Source organism: Myotis yumanensis, unplaced genomic scaffold, assembly GCF_028538775.1.
Source record: "Myotis yumanensis isolate MYYU_CA2020_CCGP unplaced genomic scaffold, mMyoYum1.0.hap1 SCAF_11, whole genome shotgun sequence".
NCBI lineage: Eukaryota > Metazoa > Chordata > Mammalia > Chiroptera > Vespertilionidae > Myotis > Myotis yumanensis.
In genome coordinates, this window is record NW_027223762.1 from 36797532 (window position 1) to 36818805 (window position 21274).

Genomic DNA, 21274 nt, shown 5'->3' on the forward strand with positions numbered 1-21274 from the left:
ACACGCTTCAATTCTGTCTTTGAAGGTGTCAGACAGAGACCCTGGCTTCCAGATAACCAACTTGGGGTTCAGCTTAGTCTGACCCTATATGCTAAAAAGAGAAAAGTCTATCACAAGTCCCTCAACACCTACAATGGGGAAAGTGTCATTGCAGGAATACGGATGTCTTCAGGTAGTCTCTTTGCCTAGAGTTATGTGGCATCAGTAATGACCCCCAGATGGCGGGGATGGCCCTGTAGGTATGAGTGGGGTTAAAATAAAGTGGACTTATCAGTTTAGTTTCCCTTTGTCTACCCGAGCCAGAGGAAGCTTTGTGTTAGATGGTTCTGGTTGTATTAGCCCCAATGAATAATCTCTTTGTCTCTTTATAAGATACTAGAGGCCCTGTGCATGAAATTCATGCACTCAGGGGGGTCTGTTAGCTGGGCCTGTGCCCTCTCACATTCCAGGAGCCCTCGGGGGATGTCCGACTGACAGCTTAGGCCCACTCCATGCAGTCAGACATCCTTAGTGCTGCTGCAGAGGTGGGAGAGGCTCCTACTACCGCTGCTGCGCTCACCAACTGTGAGTCCAGCTCTACACTTCTGGCTGAGTGGTGCTCCCCCTAAGGGAGCGCACTGACCACCAGGGGGCAGCTCCTGTGTTGAGCATCTGCCCCCTGGTGGTAAGTGTGCATCATAGTGACTGGTCATTCTGCCATTTGGTCGATTTGCATATTAGCCTTTTATTATATAAGATGTAAATGTCTAATCACTTTTATATATCATTAATTACATATATAATGTCAAATTCACCTTCTAACATATATAAGTGTCTAATCACTATGCTGCATACAAAAAAATAATATAATATTGTCTGTTAATTATAATTTTAAAAATAATTTTTTTAAAAAAAGGGCAGAAGTCTCCTACCTCATCTGCAGAATCGTGACCCTTTACCTTTGGCCCCACCTCAACTCTTCCCAACCCTATATCCACCCACACATTGCCCTCACTGTACCTACTCTTTATCCTCAGACAACCATACTCTTTGATACCTTTGAGATGTTGTTGTTTCTTCTATCTAAAATAGCTCTCCCCCAATCCTCTCTTAGCTGTCTACACCCAGCTCAGATGTCACCTTCTTGTCGTAGCTTGCCAAAACATGTCAGGCAAAATTAATTACTCCTTCATTCGGATTCCCATAGCACTTTGTACATCACTCTATACTGCTTGTCACATGATATGCGAGTATTTGTTCACATGTCTCGCTGGTTGGATGATGCACTCTATGGAGGGGAGGGGACATTTCTTATTCTTACTTACATCCCCAGGGCCTGGAACAAAGGAGGGCTCTGTGAACATTGTTGGACAGTGGCAGCAACAGCAAAGGTTTTTTTGTTTTGCTTTGCTTTGCTTTGTTTTGCCAAGGGTCCTGGGAAGTTCCTTGTGGCCAGGAGCACAGGACCAGCTCCTGAATGACAGGATCACTTCTCCCTCCCTTACCACATTCTCCAGTGGGACTCAGCTCGGTCCCTGGAGAGGACAGCCCCCCAGTTCTCATACAAGGAGGACATTCAAGGGGCAGAGTTTGGTTGGGGGCTCAAAGTGTCTTTTGAAGGGCATCAAAGTTCCTTTGCAAAACCGTGATGATAGCTCCCTAGGAGAGGGGAGTAGATACAGAGATGGAGTCACCATTTATGATCAGGGTAACTTTGAACAAGTTAATTCATCTTTCTGAGGTTCAATATCCTCATCTGTACAAATGAGAAAATATGCAGACCTTGTGTTGCTGTGAAGATTAATAATTACTGTTTACTGGATTTATTGGAGCTCTAAGGGCTCTACAAACACCACCCAGAGAGAAAGCCACAGGGACAGAATCAGAACTTGAACCACTACTCCGTGTGAAAAGGACATGGAAAACTGCCAAAGAGCACACAAATGTTAGGTATAGCCATTTACTGATAGTTCATTTAAATCTGAAAACCTTTGTCCTGTTAGGAACTGAAACTGGGCAAAGACATTTTTCCTGGGCCATGCATGGTAAATAACTGTTACAGGAAATTCAAAGGTGGGTGGTGGCAGGGAGAGCTAGTTGTCCACCAACAAATTGTGCTTCACTTTCCATGGGCTGAAGTGGCTGTCCAGACAGGATTCCGTCTCCTGGCTCCTCTTGCATGTAGGTGGGGTCATGCAGTAGCTTCTCCTACAGAGTGTGATCAGAAATGACGTGTCATTTGCAGGTCAAGATGATTAGGAGAAGGGTGTGGATAGCTAAAAGGTAGAAACAACCCAAGCATTTACTGACAGATAAATGACTAAACAAAATATTGTCTACACATACAATGGAATATTATTCAACCTTAAAAATAAATGAAATTCTCACACACACTACAGCATGGATGAACCTTGAAGACAGTATGCTAAGTGAAATGAGTCAATTGCAAAAAACAAATATTCCACCTATATGAGGTAGCTGGAGTAGCCAAATTCATAAGAGACAGAAAGCAGAATGGTGGTTGCCAGGGGCTGGGTAGGGGGTGGGGAGTTAGTGTTTAATGGGTAGAGAGTTTCAGTTTGGGAAAATGAAAGTTCTCGAGATGGATGGGTGGTGAGGGTTGCACGATGTAAATGTGCTTGGTATCACTGAACTGTACACTTAAAGGCTGTTAAAATGGTCAATTTTATGTATATTTTACCTCAACAAAGAAGAAGGTAGAGGAGGAAGAGGAGGAGGAGGAGGAGAAGAAAAAGGAGGGGGAGGAGGAGGAGGAGAAGAAGAAGAAAAAGAGGAGGAGGAGGAGGATGTGGTGGAGGAGGAAGAGGAGGAGGAGGGGGAATAGGAGGAGGAGGAAGAGGGGGAAGAGAAAGAGGAGGAGGAGGAGGAGGAGGAGGAGGAGGAGGAGGAGGAGGAGGGTCTTCTCTACATTTGCCAGTTAGATGCAGAGAATTTCCAGGTCCAGAGACTGGAACAGCCACACAGTGGAAGTAGCCACATGACAAAAAGCCACTTGCTGACTAGGAATCTGGCGCTGGGCACTTCTGTGAGTGATAAGTAGACTTCCAATGTGTGAAACCATTTAAATCGGGGTTGAATTTGCTACAGCAGTGACTGGAACTCTAACACAACCTGCAGCCAATGCTGATGGTTGATGTCACAGGATGTTAACACTGCAATGTGGTCCCCTGAGGATGGCATGAGGGACAGTTCCAGAGCTTGGCTTGGTTTGGGGCTGAGGAGATGTTGGCGCTAAGGGCCCACCTTCAAGTTCAGCAGTTCTCAAAGACTGAGTTAGAATCCTTGGCTGTGAGATGGCTTCCAAGGACTCTGTTACTGAGGAAACCCAAAGGAGTTTATCTCCTTCAAGACACATCACCCATTGAGTGATAAGAACTGGGTGTAGAAATGCAGAGAGAGAAGGGAACTGTGGCCCTCAGTCACCCAAGGCAGACATGGGAACCTGTCCCCACATGCTCTTCTCGGCACCCTTGGGCCCAGGGGAAGCGACTCCCTGTGGCTCCAGTTGGGCATCAGCCTTAGCTGAGCATAGCATTGAAGGGGGCAGGGATTGTCCCATCTTGTGCTCAAGAGACAATTGTCAGTGGGACCTGCACCAGGGCTGATGGCTCTGCCACTAACCCCAGGATTAGCAATAAGAGGAGTTCCAGCCTCAGGAGGTGGGAGCAACCAGGACAGGCTCTGGGGCTCAAATGGAGTCATGGAATTACAAACTGGCAGCAACTACAATTGTGGGAGCTGGTTGTTCAGACTCTAGCCCCTCTGACTTTAGCAGCAACCCAAGACCCTTGCATTTGACAGTGACTGAGGAGCTCCCTAACCTCAAGGCATGCCTGTGAGGTGGCTCCATGTATCAGATAAGCATCCAGATAAGAACACTTCTGGACCTCTTTGGCTCACCACAGGACAGTGACCTTGGGAAAGAGAGAAGGCCCTCCTTGTCCTTGAAATAGAGAGACTGAAGCTGGAGCTAAACTAATGGAACTGATAAAAGAGGTGCAACCTCATCTCATTCTTAATTTTGCAGAGAATTTATTGTTTTAATGAATTAGAGCAGCGGTCACCAACCGATGGTCCACGGACCACTAATGGTCCATGAGGTCTAAAAGGTTGGCGACCGCTGAATTAGAGCAATTCCAGGTTACTTTATAATGACAATACTCTTATGTGTATGCCTCCTGTGCTCCTAAGCTGGAGAGGAAGCAATGGAGTTAGGCCTAGGGAGCCAGGAATTGCACACAAATTCGACAATTGTGTCAAAATGTGGGAAGGCCCATAAGTGTGAGTCATGCAGGTGATGGTAATGTGAGTTACATTGCAGTAAAGATTGAGAATGATTGATCTTTACAGATTCCCACCCCTACCCTACCCCTGGATTCAATGTCAATGTTTATTAAATGCACGATTGCCTCTCTCTTCCTCATGATAGCTGAAAATCTCCAGGATTCTCCAGCAGTGTTCATCACACTGCTGTTGGCTCTTACCTCCCCGTAGCTCGCCCTGGGCATTCCCTGTGTGATGTGACACACCAGGCTCTGGGGCATTCAGAGATAACAGCACAACATTCAAAGAAAAGAAAACGTGCAGATCATAACCTTTCTTTGCATTCCCTGTGTCTTGGCGTGTCTTGGAGTCAATTCTCCGTCTTCCTCTAAGGTGCCTTGTGGGGAGCTGATATAGGGTTAAGCCTCAGACTGACCTGTGGGCAAAGTCATAAACAATTCGCAGCTTAGAGGGCACAGTCCTCTTAGCATAATTAGGCTTGACCTTATGAGGCTCTCTAGATCTTATCTGGGAAGCTAATGGGCTGAGGGAAGTGCAGGAAGTGTAACTATGGTCAAAACAAGTGAAACTCACAAGAACTGTGTAACTATAGAAACCACTACCTTGTTTACTCTCGCTATAAAATAAAGGCTCAGCTTGCCTTGGGATCTCTCTCCTTTTTCTCTGTGGCCTCAGCCAGGCACAGGGAAGATCCACGGAGACTAAGGAAAGCTAGAGAGTTCTGAACACTGTCTCTGTGTAAAACTTTCTTCGCCGACTCCATCCACACCTTTGGGAACCCCTGGACTGCTGGGGCTAGCCCCCAGCAGTGCCTGTTTGCTTCTCCAACTCTGGGCGAATGTTTGCATTTTCCTTCACAAGGCCAAGGTGGAGTGTCAGCACCCGTCCTATTGCCTGAGCCCTATTTAATGAAAGTTGTTTTGGCTTCCCTGGCATTTTTCACATCTCTGATGCGATCTTCTCCCAGGCCTTGTGCAAGAGCCAGCTGATAAGCATCTGAAGCCAGCCTTTGAAACAGTGCCAAGACCCCAGGGCCAGTGCTGAGCTCTCGCCCCTCCAGCCCGCCTGACCCGAGCAGGGCCCAGTGGGGAGTGGAAAACCTTAGGGAAGGGGGACCTGTCCCTTGCCAATCAGAGGCTGACTCAGAGCTGCCAATCTGGAATCCCAGCTCCCACAACATCTCAGTGCTCTCCTAGCCACTTGCTGTCAGGATGACCCGCCTCCTGCCTGGCTGTCAATGCTCACCTTTATTGGAAGCGCTCACTGGGTCATAGGAGTATTTTCCTATTCCCTTCAGCACCTGAATGTCCCTCCTGCCCTCTTGCTGCCACTGGGAATGGGCAGAGCTATTCCTAAAACACGAGTTGAGCAACACTACAGGGAAGCTATGCAAGAATGAGTATACCCAAGCTGAGATCACCCTGCCTTGCAAAACTCAAGTCCACTTCCATGGAAGGGCTAATGTGCCCAGGTGTCTGCATATTCCTGGCGGGGCAGGTGAGAGTGGACTCATGTTCTTGGGCTCACCCCTGGCTCCTGGTGTCCGCTGCCATTGGATTCTTTCAGTTTGAGTCCCTTTGCCATCTGTGTGTGCTGTCCCGGGTCTGCACTCAGATGTGGAACTCAGGGCCTTATCTTGAATTCCATCAAAACCAAACTCCCATGTAAGACCTTTGTGTGTGCCGCAGACTGCCCCGGCTGCTCAGGCCAAGGGGATTTACACTGTGGCAATGCAAACAATTTCATATGGAATTTTTTATCTTTAACGATCTTCTTTGAGGCTACCCTGATGTCCAGAGATTTCTCACTGGCCAGACCACCGGACATTACTAACGAAGCTCATGTTTCTCAAAAAAGTGGTTTATGAACCACCTTTACTAGAATCACCAGTGTAGAATGGGACAGAGGGTCTGTTGGAGGGCTCTGTGTGTGTGTGTGTGTGAGAGAGAGAGAGAGAGAGAGAGACAGAGAGAGAGAAAGACCGAGTGGAGTGGAGTGTAGTTTGTTTGGATTTTGTTTTTGTTAAAATTTCGTAAGTAAACCTTTACATTTGAGGATACTCCCCCATGATATTTAGTGTCCACTCACTAGAGTGGCCTCTTAGACCATATCCACAAAATCTAAAGATTGAAAGGAACAGTGGATGCCATAAAATTCAGGGGTTTTCAAGCATTTTGCTTGCATTACCCTCAAAAAACGTTTGAAATATTATGCACTCCCCTCAAACATTTTTGTATTGATATCTAAAAATTTTCATCTTAAGTTTATATTTTTCATCTTAAGTCTAAACAGCTGTTAGAGACTAAATGTCATTGTAACTTTAAAATATGTGAACAGTTTAAACATAGAATTCAAGTGTTATAGCAATTGATATCCTCCATCATCCTTTAAAAAATACAATGAATGTGCTGTTCTTTAACAATTGGAAATATCACATTATTCCTTTTTCTCTTTGAATTTTCATTTTTCCTCCTCTATATCTTTATCTTAAAATAATATAATTTATGATGCAAATCTTTTATTAATTATTTTATCATAGTTCTTTTAAAAGTGTATATACATCAGCCTGGACACTGTGGCTCAGTGGTTGAGCATCACACCTGTGAACCAGGAGGTCATGGTTAGATTCCCCGTCAGAGCACATGTCCGGATTTTGGGCTTGATCCCCAATCAATGATTCTCTCTCATCGCTGAAATCAATAAAAATATAGTTTTTAAAAAGTGCATACACATTCAATTTTCCTTCCATTTCTGTGGCCATAAAGTTCTAAAGCTATGCTAATACTGTAGCCACTGGACACATGTGAGTATTTAAAATTTTGCATTAAATAAAATTTAAAATTCAATTCCTCTTTCATGCTAGCCACATTTCAAGTTCTTAATGGCCACATGTGGCTTATGGACCATATTGACAGACAAATAGAAAACACGTCCATCATTGCATAAAGTCCTATTAACAGCACGAGTTTATAGTGTGACAAGATTTTCGTCTGGAACTAGTTGTTATTACAATTAATAGTAACACACAATTCATCAAAATAACATAGATATATCAGCACATTTATTGAACAATTTGATAAGATGATAATCCAAAAATTAACATTTTCTTGGAAATGCCTTTCCTAATTATATGATTGGTCCTTTTTTTTTTTTTTTTTTGTATGTATGTATGGCTATTACTTTCTCTAAGTTCAGCACCAATTCTACCTTTAATTTTCACTTTTAAAAAATATGTGCTAAGAAAACTTGCTCAAAATGAAGGGGGTTTATTGTAGTGATATTATTTGAATCTTTGAACAAAAGTTATACATGATGACAAGGTTATTAGTGATTTATCATCAGATATTAAAAGTTCATTAGTTTCTCCTGCACCTTTGCTAAAATGATGAGATACTATCTGACTTGCAAAAGGATCTGTAATCCAATCTTTAGAGTAATTTACTTTCTTGACTAGAACCAAGAACTCTGAACTCTCCCGATGGAGTCCAGAGATTTTTACAAATAATAAGAAGACAGAATGGGCCACATCTTTCTTCTGAAAAACACAGGAAAAGGACATTTATTTTTATTTATTTTTTTAAATATATTTTATTGATTTTTTACAGAGAGGAAGGGAGAGGGATAGAGAGTTAGAAACATCGATGAGAGAGAAACATCCATCAGCTACCTCCTGCACACCTCCTACTGGGGATGTGCCCGCAACCAAGGTACCTGCCCTTGACCAGAATCGAACGCGGGACCCTTCAGTCTGCAGGCCGATGCTCTATCCACTGAGCCAAACTGGTTAGGGCAAGGACATTTATTAAAAAGGAAAGGAGAACAGCCCACTCAGGGGAGCAATCCAGGGAGACTGGTTTTAGGAAAGAGGACATCTGGCTGTGAGCATCTAGAAATTGATTTCTTTAGTATTATCTGCATTGCAACCCTTTAGAGTCTCTTCATGGATCCTGGGAATGTGCTTATCCCAGTTTAAAGACCGCTGCTCAAAGAATTCCAAATGTTTCTCAGTTCAGCTCTCACCTTTTTCTCTCTTGGCCACTACATTTTTTAAAATACAAATACATGAATTAGTTCAGCATATTTAAGGGCCTATTCTTTTTCCCCTTTCTTTTCTTTCTTTCGATCCAATAATTTATACCTAATATATATATTTAAATAAGGTACACACATAGATAATCTATAATAATAAAAGCATAATATGCTAATTAGACTGGACAGCCAAACGACCTTCCAGAACACTTTCCGAACGAAGCCAGGGCTGCAAGGGCCAAGCCCCTTGCACGAATTTCGTGCATTGGGCCTCTAGTATTTAATAAGCATACAATAAGATTTATTTATCTAGCCGTAACCTGTTTGGCTCAGTGGATAGAGCGTCGGCCTGCGGACTAAAAGGTCCCAGGTTCGATTCTGGTCAAGGGCATGTACCTTGGTTGTGGGCACATCCCCAGTAGGAGGTGTGCAGGAGGTAGCTGATGGATGTTTCTCTCTCATCGATGTTTCTAACTCTATCTCTCTCCCTTCCTCTGTAAAAAATCAATAAAATATATTTTTTTAAAAAAGATTTATTTATCTATAAATATATAGTATGTAATAATTAAGCAAATACCTGTGAACCCACCACTCAACTTAGGAAGTAGAACAATATCAAATGACCCTAGTTAGTTTCCCTCCTTCTATCCTTCTACGGACATGATCAGGTTGTACTCCCTCACTCCCTTGAAGTTACACATGGCCATGTGACTTGCTCTGGCAAATAGAATGGGGTAAGCAGAAGCAAAAAAGTGCTGCTTCTGGGTGGCCTTTAAGAACCAGTGCATGATTTGCCATGTTCCCTCCCCTCGCACACCTACTAGAGACATACCATCTGACGGAGGCCCTATCAGCTTGCCCACAGAACACCTTTGCTGTATTTGAGCCATTGTGACCTCAGGTGTTGCTTGTTGCTGGAGCATAACTAGCCCGTCATAACTGAAACAACTCTCTCTGCCTCTTCATGTCTACCCCTCAGCAATGTTCTTCTTCCCCTCTCCCCTAGGGACACCACTCTCCTTGCTCTTCTTTAAGGTTTTACCACATATTTCTACCCCTAAATAATATATTTAATGTGTTTTTGAACTCTATAAATATGAAATCACATTTTATTATTTTTATATAATAATTAAGCAAATATTGATAACTGTGAGTATACCACAATTTATCTGTTCTACTATTTATAAACATTTGAGTCGGAGTTTTCTTGGTTATAAATAATACCACTGTGGACATGTTTGTACACATCTGTTGGGAAAGACGCATGAAGTCTTCTCTGGAATAGCAGTTCCCAAAGTGTGGTCTGAGGACATCTGGGCGCCTCTGAGACCCTCTCAGGGGACTCTGTTGAGCCAAAACTATTTTTGTAATAATACTAAGATGCTATTTGCCTTTTTCTCTCCAGAGTGAACGGTGGAGTTTTCCAGCAGGTACATGACATGCGCTGTCACAAGACGCTGGTACAGAAGCAGGTATGAGAATCCTGTTGTCTTCTATGAAGCCAGATTTGCAAAACTATGAAATGATGCCACCCTTCCCACTAAGCTGTTTTGCTTTGGAAAATATAGCTATTTTTTTCATAAACATATTATTTATGTTAGTATGTATTGTTGCTTTTAAATGAATTAATAATTTTTTAAGTTCTTTGTTTTAAGTTCTACTATGGTAAATATAACTCACCTAAACAAAAGTTATTTGAAGTCCTCAATAATATTTCAGAGTAGAAAGGGGTCTTCTGGCTCTACTGGGCTGAAAAGGAGCTTCCATGGAGAAAAAAATGTTTCCCACTTTTTTTCCCTCCCTGTCTTGGAAGAAAGAATCTAGAAGGCCTGTTCTTGCCTCAGAAACACAAAGAGGTAGAGCTTATTTTTACTTTCCATTATTCAAAGCATTCTCAGGCAGAGACCACAAATAGCTTCTAATATTCCTTCTCTGAGAACAGACACACGCACCTGGGAATAATTGCACTCATAGGAAGTAGACCATGTGCACAACAGCCTGGGGGAATAAAAACCATCCTGATACTCAGAAACATGTTTACTTCAGAGCAGGGTTTTTAACCAAGAAAAATGCTTCTGGGTTGTGTCCACTCCCTTGATGCCCTTGTCCCTCCTCCCTTCCCACAAATCTCCCACTTCCGTCACAAGTTGGCAGGAACTTGACGTGCCTCAGCCCTGGGAGGCCTGCCAGAGTCCTCCCACTTTCCTGAGAGATTCTCTTCTATTTCTAAGCAGAGTTGTTTAAAACCGGATGCCACATGCAGCCCTGGCTCCTTGGCCTCCGATCCCCCCTCTCTAAACCCCTTGCCCCATGGAGTAGCCCTCCTCCCTCACTGCTCCTGACTTCGCAGCCAGACAGTGTAACCACAGCCAACTTCCTCTGTGGGGTGGGCAGGCGCACGCTTTGGGCCAATGCGGGGGAAGCTTCCAGAGGAAATTTCACTGGGCAATCAATGAGACTTCCAAAAGGCCTTTCAGCCACCTCTGCCCTCAGCTCCTTCCATTACCTTCTCTCCCTGCCTCAATGTCCTAGAACCCTTAGGCCAGAATAATTAGACCAGCTCCTGTAGCCCTAGCCCAGTGATGTCGAACCTTTTGAGGTCGGCATGTCAGCATTTTGAAAAACCCTAACTTAACTCTGGTGCCGTGTCACATATAGAAATTTTTTGATATTTGCAACCATAGTAAAACAAAGACTTATATTTTTGATATTTATTTTATATATTTAAATGCCATTTAACGAAGAAAAATCAACCAAAAAAATGAGTTCGCGTGTCACCTCTGACACATGTGTCATAGGTTCGCCATCACTGCCCTAGGACCTGACTGCAACAGGGCCAGACTTAAGCCATCCCAGATTACAGGGAGATATCCTCATTGATAAAGCAACCAAAGGAGTGTCTACAGCTTCCATTCATTTAGTTCTAATACACTACTCCTTGAGCAGAAGGTGTTCATTCATTCATACCTCCATCATTCATTCATCTTCTATTCAACAAGGTAACTACGACGTACTAGCTACTCTTCACAGTACTGTGTCCTCGTGAATCCTATGTACCGATGGATGTTAGGAATTTAATACAAGGAAAGAAGGACTAGGAAGTCATTCAAAATATGATAATAAAGAGAGTAATTAAAAGGCTTCTCAGTTCCAGAAAATGACAATAGCTTGGCCCAGGTGCATCTAGGGCTCACCAGGCCTGAAGCCCGGATCTGGAATCAGGAAGGTCAGAAAAACAGACAAGAATTCGATGGCTAATGGGAGCGAGACATTGGAAATGTGGCTTTGGATTTCTCCCAACACGTGTGTGGAAGGGGGTGAGCCATCTGAAGCTTCAGAGCGGTGGCCCCGGCCCACAGCAGTAGACCTCTCTGCTGATGTGTTTGGAGCAGCTGGCGGTCAGAGGGCCGCCCTCAGGCGCAGGGAGGGGCCCTTGGCCTACTTGCCTGGTGCTGCTATTCTGGTTTTTGTAGGATCTGTGACACTATTATAGCCTCAGGCCACCGATAATGACAGTGAGGGAGACCCAAAAAGAAACAGCCACTGCCTTCCTGAAAAGCTGAATTGATGTCCATGTCTCTGCAAATCAAATTCTGCTTCCCACAGTGAACTAGTCAGCCGGGGCAGGGGGGGGCGGGGGGGGGGGGGTGGCGCTTGTTCCCTGCTCCTGATTATTGTTCTTGGGCAATGCCTCCAACATTTTGCTTTCAGTTTCTCTGCTTCCAGCTTATCTGTCACACGGATAGTGATCTATAAATACACAGTTATTCATTCATTCAAAAACTTACACTGGGTAGCAGGCAGGTGCCAGACCCTGTGCAGGGCACTGGGAATGAGGAGAGGTATAGGTCCTGCCCTCAGGGTTGTAGTGGGAGAGACAGGCGTCACCTGGAACAGCACACACCTGAGAACTGCTCTCCGGAGAGACCAGTGTGCTCAGTGGTCTGGGGCAGACCGGAGGGCACTTCTGACTTCACTGTGGGGCGCCCTTGAAAGTTCATTGAGTGCCGGTTGCACTGTGCTAAGTGCTGGGATCACACAGGGTTTAGCTCAGAAGGGACATGAGCTTATTCAAGATGAGTGAATAGAAGTTTCCAAGGCAGACACCTGGTAGAAGGGGGATGGGGGAGTTCTGTAGTCATAGTGTGCAGCCTGTACAAGGCTGAGAGGTGGGAAAGAGCAAGGTTCACCGCAGGGCCTGCGAGTGGTTCCCAGGGTCTGAGCCTGAGGAAGGGGGTGGGGAGGTGGCCTGATTGGAGGGAGCTGGGATGAAGGGTGGAGAGGCCAGAGTGTGTGGAGGCTGTGCCAAGGAGAGTTTGGCCTTTATCCTATAATAAAGCAAGAAGGAGCTGTGGAAGGTTTTTATAGCTGGGTATGACTAATTCGATCTTAGACATAAACTCACGCACAAACAAATATACATTTATATTCTAACACATTGTATCTACATATAAATATCAATCACTTAAAATATCTAAATATATACACACTTTAAACACATATGTATACATTTCACCTATGTAAACCGAGGTTTATATGCTCTTCTTCCTCTATTCCCGCTCCCCTAGCCAACAGAAGCCGGCACATTGCCCAGGAGAATGATGATTCTCTTCACAGAAATATAACGAGAAAAACACAATTAGCATTCAGTAGGTTTTTTTCTCTTTCTTCCAAATGGTGCTCTAGCAAATCAATAAGCAGGGTTCTTGAAAAGTGAATTTGGAAGAGAACAGAAGAGAGGGAAAGACTACAGATGAAGCCCACACCTGCCCACTGCCATGGTCATAGCACTTCACCATAAAGGTAGGTTCCCAAACCTTTCAAAACACTCAGCACCCTCAGGGGAATAATCTCAGGCCCATGATTCCCACAATCGACCCTGGACTCTGTCCCGGCATCAGGGCAGAGCTGATCCACTGTAAAGCCCATGAAGCTTTAAGATCCAGGGACTCTCCTTGCACTGGCCTCCATGGCTCTCGATATAGCTTTGTAAAATTGACAATATGTATGTGTGTATACAGTATATGTATATAGTATGATATATATTATTCAATATATAATATATAATATGTAGTGGATATATATATATATATATATATATATTATGTACAAGTCACTAAGTCTACCTGTAACATATATTATACAACATACATTATATATAATAAAATATCTATAATAATAAAAGCATAATATGCTAATTAGACCAAACGACCTTCGGAACGACTACGTTCTGACACCCACTGGCGCCAGGCCAGCCAAGGCAGATGGTCGGGGTCCCGGCCATTGCCCCACGATCACCCCGGAGAGGGAGGCCCAGGCCACCGGCTGGTGGGGCTGTCAAAAGGAGGGTTCCATGATCGCCTCAAAGAGAGAGGTCCAGGCCACCAACTGGCAGGCTGTGGCGGGTGGGAGGGGCCTCCCTCTGCGAGGGGAGCCCGGGTCCCAAGTGTCAGAGGGAAGCTGGTGCCAGCAGCCAGGGGAAGGAAGGCCTACTCTTACACAAATTTCGTGCATCAGGCCTCTAGTACATATATAAATATAATGTATATGCAGTTTACCCTTCAACAACATGGATTTGAACTGTGTGGATCCACTTATACATGGAATGTTTTTTTCCTTTTTCTTGAATTTATTGGGTTGACATTGGTTAACAAAATTATACAGGTTTCAGGTGCATAATTCCACAACACATCATCTGTACACTGTATTGTGTGTTCACCACTGCAAGTCAAGTCTCTCTCCATCACCATTTATCCCCCCAATACCCTCCTCCACTACCCCTCACCACCCCTCTCTACATGGATTATTTTCAATCAACAATTTGGAAAAACTCACAGGCAAACCATATAGCCAAGAAATATTGAAAATTTAAGAAAAAGTTAGGTATACCATGAATGCACAAAATATATGTAGACATTAGTCTATTTTATCATTTACTCCTATAAAATAGTCACAAATCTATTATAAAAAGTTAAAATTTATCAAAACTTACAGACAAAAACACTTACAGGTCATACACGGCTCCATTTTCAGTCAAGAGAAATATAAACCAAAGTAAAGATGCAGCATTAAATCAAAGCTGCATAAAATTAACTGTAGCACAGACTCTACTACTGTAATGCTTTCATCGCCACCCCCTGTTGCTATTGCTATGAGCTCAAGTGTTGCGAGTAGCCACTTAAAATGTCATGTGAAGCTAATCATCTCCACGTGAGCAGTTTGTCTCTCCAGCAAGTTGCCTATCATGGTAAAAAGTGATCTCTTGTGGGTCTCATGTACTTCTCATTGCGGTTAGTTTAATACCGTAAACCTCGAATGACACCATGAGACCCATACTAAGTGCCACTGGTTATGCTGGAAGGGCTCCCGAGAAGCAAAGAAAAGTCATGACATGACAAGAAAAAGTTGAATTGCTTGCTATGTACCAAAGATTGAGGCCTGCGGGAGAAGTTGCCAGCCATTCCAAGGTAAATGAATCCATGATAAGGACCATTGTAAAAAAGAAAAGGAAATTTGTGAAGCCGTCGCTGCAGCTACGCCAGCAGGCATGACAATCTTGCACTTGTTGCTAAATTCCTTTTTTTCTGCATATTGAAAATGCAGCTTTTATGTTGGTGCAGGATTCCCATAAGAAAGGCATGTCTATAGACCCCAATATGGTTTGCGAAAAAGCAAAGTCATTATATGACAAAGCAGAAGGAAGGTAAAGGATCAAAAAGCTGGAGAATTTAATGCCAGCAAAAGATGGTTGAATACTTTTAGAAAGAGATTTTGCTTTAAAAAAATATCAAGATAAGCAGCTTCTGCTGACCAAGAGGCAACAGACAAGTTCCCAGACACCATTAAAAAAAAAAAAATCACTGCAGCCCTAGCTGGTTTGGCTCAGTGGATAGAGCGTCAGCCTGCAGACTGAAGGGTCCCCAGTTCGATTCCAGTCAAGGGTACATGCCTGGGTTGTGGGCTCATCCCCAATGGGGGTGTGCAGGAGGCAGCCAATCAATGATTCTCTCTCATCATTGATATTTCTATCTCTCTCTCCCTCTCCCTTCCTCACTAAAATCAATAAAAAATATATTTATAAAAAGAAAAAGAAAAAGAAAATCATTGAAAAGAATGGATATTTTCCTGAACAAGTTTTTAATGCAGACAAAAGTTCCCTATTCTGAGGAAAAAATACCACAAAGGACACTAATTAGTACAGAAGAGAAGCAAACACCAGGATTTAAGGCAGGAAGGGATAGGCTAACTCTACTGTTTTGCTCAAATGCAGTGAGGCTTATGATCAGAATGGCTCTCATCTATAAAGCTGCTACCTAACCTCTGAGCATAGAAGGGGAGAGATAAATGCCAGCTGCCAGTCTTTTGGTTGTACAACAAGAAAGCCTGGACAGTGAGAACGCTTTTGCTGGATTGGTTCCACTGATGATTTATCCCAGAACTCAGGAAGTACCTTGCCAGTTAAGAGACTGCCTTTAAAGTTCTTTTGATATTAGACAATGCCCCGGCAACCAGAACCCCATGAGTTCAACACCAAAGACATCGAAGTAGTCTACTTGCTCCCAAACACAATGTCTCTAATTCAGGGGGTCATGAGGACCCTCAAGGCTAATTCCACATAGTATTCTATGGGGAAAAAATGTCAAGACTATGAAAGAGAACCCCAATAGAGAGAACACCATCAAAGTCTGAAAGGATTACATCATTATAGATGCCATCATTGTTATTGAAAAAAACTATAAAAGCCATCAAGCCTGAAACAATAAATTTCTGCTGGAGGAAACTATATGCAGATGTTGTGTATGACTTCACAGGATTAATGACAGAGACAATCAAGGAAGTCATGAAAGGGATTGTGAATACGGCAAAAAAAAATGATAATAAAAGTGGGAAGACGAATGGTTGCAAGACATGGATCTTGGAGAAATTCAAGAGCTAATAGACACCATGCCAAAGGACTTTACAGAAGACAACTTGATGGTGATGAGTGCTCCCAAACCAGGGCCAAACAATGAGGAGGAAGATCTATTCTAGAAGAAGCAGTGCCAGAAAACAAGTTGATGTTGATTGAACAATCTGGCAGAAGGGTTTCGGTTATTCAAGACTGCTTTTAACTTCTTTTATGACATGGACCCTTCTATATCAGCACTGAAACTAAACCAATGGTGGAAGAATTGGTACCATTTAGAACCACTTTTAGAGAGATGAAAAGCAAAAAAAAAAATCAGACAGAAATTATGATGGGTGTTTTTAAAATTGTACCAAGTGTGCCTGCCTCTCCTGCCTCCCTGTTCCCCTCCTCCACCTCTTTGGCCTCTGCTACCCCTGAGAGAGCAAGACCAACCCTCTCTTCCTCAGCTTACTCAATGTGAAGATGATGAGAATGGAGACCTTTATGATGATCCACTTCCACTTAATGAACAGTAAATAATCACCATGCCGCACAGTTAATGTCTGTTGTGTATGTGTGTGTCTTTGTGTAAAAATCTAATAATTATTGGCAAGAAATGTATAAGATGTGTTTGTTATCATCATCATCATTGAGTAAGAATTCATCATGTATCATCATCATTTCATCACCGTGTGTAAAACTTATATAAAAGTGGGTAGCCTATCCTTATATAGGTATAAGGTGAGAGATATCTCTCTATATAAAAGCCTAATATACAAAGTGTCCCCTCGGGAGTTTGACCAACCCGGAGCTCAATTGCTCACTATGACGTATGCTGACTACCAGGGTGCGGCGCGGAATGATGGAAGGCTCCAGCCAGCAGCCAGCAGCGGGGGGAGGGAGGCCCTGACCAGCAATTGGCAGTCACTAGGGACCCTATCCATGCACAAATTTCATGCACTGGGCCTCTAGTCCTATATAATAAAACCATAATATGCAAATCGACTGAACGGTGGAACAACCAGTCGCTATGACACACCCTGCCCCCCGCTAGAGTGAGGCAACCAGCAGCGGCAATCAAGGGGTGGGGCTGGCCAGTGAGTGGCGCCAGGCTGCCAGCCAAGGTGGGTGCCAGTGGGGGCCACCTGATTGTCCTGCCCGCTGGTCACCCCACAGATGGCCCTTATCGCCAGCTAGGCCTAGGGACCCTACCCTATATATTGGAAACAGTCTCTTAGATTTAAAAATTAAAACCTGGCAAGGCTACTCTAACACTGAAAAAACAGGATGATGCAGCGATGACATGCATGGACTCTGGTTTGCACATTTTGTGGTCAGCCCTGATTCTGACACTTATAACTGTGACAAAGCCAATTACTTAACTTCTCTCTGCTTCAGTTTTTCCACCCATAAGATGTGGAAAATGGTACTACTGCCTCAAAAGGATCATGTTATGTACTGCTTTTTATAATCAGGGCAGAAAAATGTAGCTGCCCATACAACAGCAATATGCCTTTCACCTGTATGAAAAGTATGGTCACTGGTGCATGCAGCGTCCCAGATTTGAGAGGATGTCTGACTGCCGGTTTAGGCCTGACATCCCCTGAGGGGTCCCGGATTGTGAGAGGATGCAGGCCAGGCTGAGGGACCCCCCATCAGAGGAATTTTGTGTACCAGGCCTCTAGTTTAATATAAAATGTGTTAGTTTTTTAACTTTGTTTTATAACTTTGCTTTTAAAGAATTACATTACTATAAAGTATGCCTCTCTCTCATTATTGAAGGAACTGAATATTAGCCTACTATCACAGGCATGTGATTAAAAAAAAGTTTCCAATACTGTATTATGAATATAACTGTAATATTGTGTGCCATAAAAATTTTACAATGGTTCATTTATTAGTGTATAAGCTAGGCTACCATGAAGCAATTTCACCAACTACAGTGGGCTACCATAACACAATCATATTGCTGCTCCTTTATTATCAATGCATGGATCAGTATACCTGTAAATAAATACAAATTTTTTACATATTATCTTTTCATTTTTCATGTTTAGTATTAGTAATACACATAGCATCTACAGTGTTTCGTATCATATAAACAATACTGATGTAAGTACTGACAAACAATTCATCTTGTAAATAAGATGATGTAAACTTACAGTATCGATAACCAATGCAATACTGTAAAAGTATTTTCTCTTTTTTATGATTTTCTTAATAACATTTTCTTTTCTCTAGCTTACTTTAAGAATACAGTATACAATATGCATAACTTACAAATTATGTGTTAATCAATTGTTTATATTATTGGAAAGCTTCCGGTCAACAATAGGCTATTAGTAGTTAAGTTTTGGGGGAGTCAAAAGTTATATGCAGATTTTCGACTGTGCGGGTTGATACCTCTAACCCCCATGTTGTTTGAGAGCCAACTGTATTTCTAACAGTTATAGTTTAAGATGACAGCCTCTCTCCACTTTCCCTCCTCCTCTATCATGCATCTCCCAGGTCAGGCAGCCCTGGAGTGGTCGTGGGCATTGGGGAATCTGGCTAAGGAGAATTCAAGTTGGGGATACATTTGATGTGGGCTTAAGGGAATATTTGTGGCCATTTCCATGTGCAGTTCAGTGATAGTCAGCCACCCCAATGTAGGAATGGCTTCAACAGCCCATTCTGCCAGCTCACCCAGTGTCCTGATTGAAGGCACAGAGGGGTTGTTGTGCTATGAATGTGATCTGGGCTCCCAGCACCAGAACTAGTCAGGTGGTGGAGAGAAATACACACACCAGGAATAGAATTTTAAAGCCAAAAGCTAATGTAGGGAAAGATTCTTCCAACTCTCACAGCTTTGGTATTAAAGAAACTCAATTACGGTTTCCCCAGACTTGACTACAATTCTAAAAATACATACATTACTAATAATGAGTTGTGAAGTAGAAAGAAACTTTACTGAATTATCAACAGCTTAGAAAAACAAGTTTTAAACACATTAGAGGAATTACTGAATTACTGGCTTTCTATTCTCTGCAAAGAAAATTATAGTACAAAATTATCACATGAAGAGAAAATCAGTGTATGCAGAGCAAAGCTATGGGGGGGGGGGGGGAAGTAGTATAAAGGTGTGTCAGGAAACAAATTAATAAAAATATTATGTTATTTTTCTGGATTCTGTATTTATGATATTTTTCATAAAAGAGGTAGTTTGTGATTTATCACTCTCAATATTCACTTTTATATTTAATTTGAATGGCAATTTTACATCCTTTTTCTTAAAGAAGACCCCTCCACAAACCAGGACCCACCTTGAAGGAGAGGCTACTTGCTTGGGATTCTTTCCCCACCTGCCTCTCACACTCATGCCTCTCTTCCTCACCGCCTTTCCTCCCTTCACCTACAAAGAGATCTTCACAGAATCCCTAAGTGGCATGAGAAATTTGTGTCATAGACAGCCTTTGAATTATAATGTGGGTGCTGGTGCATTTCTTGGGTCCACTATTCATTTTATAGATGAGGAAACTGAGATCCAGAGGGCAAAAACTATTTTCACAAGATCATACAGCAAGCTGGTGGCAGAATTTAAATACAGGGCCCTGACTCCTAGTCCAGGGCTCTTTACACAGATGCTTTTAGTTTGTTGTTATTCCAGCAGCTTGCAAACCAATAAGCGCATCAAAATTACCTGGTGGTTTGAAATGCAGATTACAGGGCCCAATCCCCAGAGATGGTTTCGTTACAGCTGGGTCTAGAAATCGGTGTTTTTAAAAACCTCTCCAAGTGAAGCTAAGGCAGAGATGAATCAGCCTAACTCACCCCGGCCTTCTTACTCCTCAAATCCTACAATCCCTCCTTCCACTTAGTCCCCCCACCACCTCCCAGTAAAACAGGGAGAGGGAGTGCCAGATACCAGCTCACTTCTTAGCCTCTTACCTTAGTCCCATCTCCCTCCAGATTATAAGGATAAATACCCAGTGAACCCCAAGAATTGTCTAGAGTCTAAACAGCAAATAGACCACAGGTCACATACCAGGATTTTTTGAAAATGATTCCCACGAGATTTCACAAATGTTTATTTGTCCTCCATATGAAATGTAAAATTTGGACCTGTCACATCCAGTTTCGTCATTGGCCATGGGGATAATCACAGGGCGAGCCAGAGAATATTGCTGGTGTGATTAATTTCTGACTCAGGCCTTTAATACCATCTTGACGCTAACGACTGGTGATCTGATCTGTTGGCTCCAGAAGTCTGGGGCCACATGAGAATGACAACCAGAACAGGACACACAGACAAAGTGGGTGCCATTTGAGGCCTTAACAATTATGGCCCCTGAACTTCACCGGCCTCTAGCAGCCCAAATTAGGAGAGGGCAGTCTTTACCTAACCCCCAGGTAAAGTGAGATAATGTATATGAAACTCTGAAAATTCTCAGAAATAATATAAATGTTCCTACTCACTATTTATATGAGGTCCAGACCAGGAAGTCCTCGAAAGAGGTTCTTGAGCCCGGAGTAATCAGTTGGTGCTCCCCTAAAGCACATAATCATGGACCTGACTAATAACCAGGTCCCCCGAAGAACTCCTCATGGCCCTCCAGTTCATTTTATTTTTATAAGATCTATAAGGAAGATTATTAATGGCAATGCTTTTTGTTATTAATAATTGAGCTTGCAGAAACGGTTTCCTATGGTGTGCAGGTCCTCAGGCACAATTCTGTGTGGGGTTCCCCGAGACATGAGGGGTCTCCTGGGGCTCAAACCAACCAGCCTCCAGGAGTTGCTGGCTTCTTTAGTTACAAAAGTATTACCATCCTAAAAGCATGTCTATGTTCTGTTCTGTGGCCTTTCTGCTTCTTCTATGTTCAGTGTTCCAAAACTAAATTCAAAAGAGGAGCTAAAAGCTACTTGTCTCTCTAAGTCAGTGGTTCTCAACCTTCCTAATGCCGTGACCCTTTAATACAGTTCCTCATGTTGGGGTGACCCCCAATTTCATTGTTACAAATTGAACATAATTAAAGCATAGTGATTAATCACAAAAACAATATGTAATTATATATGTGTTGTCCGATGGTCTTA

At 43.0% G+C, this 21274-nt stretch overlaps 1 long non-coding RNA gene across 2 annotated transcripts in view; it reads right to left on the reverse strand.

The window, feature by feature from the left end:
• Window positions 1-1925: 1925 nt before the first annotated feature.
• LOC139019947 (uncharacterized) overlaps window positions 1926-21274 on the reverse strand; it is a 41297-nt gene continuing 21948 nt past the window's right edge. For both annotated transcript variants that reach the window (XR_011473173.1, XR_011473174.1), the window contains exons 2-3: window positions 4596-4699; window positions 1926-2187 (exon numbers count right to left, since the gene is read on the reverse strand). This is a non-coding gene — a long non-coding RNA (uncharacterized lncRNA). The remainder of the gene's footprint in view (window positions 2188-4595; window positions 4700-21274) is intronic.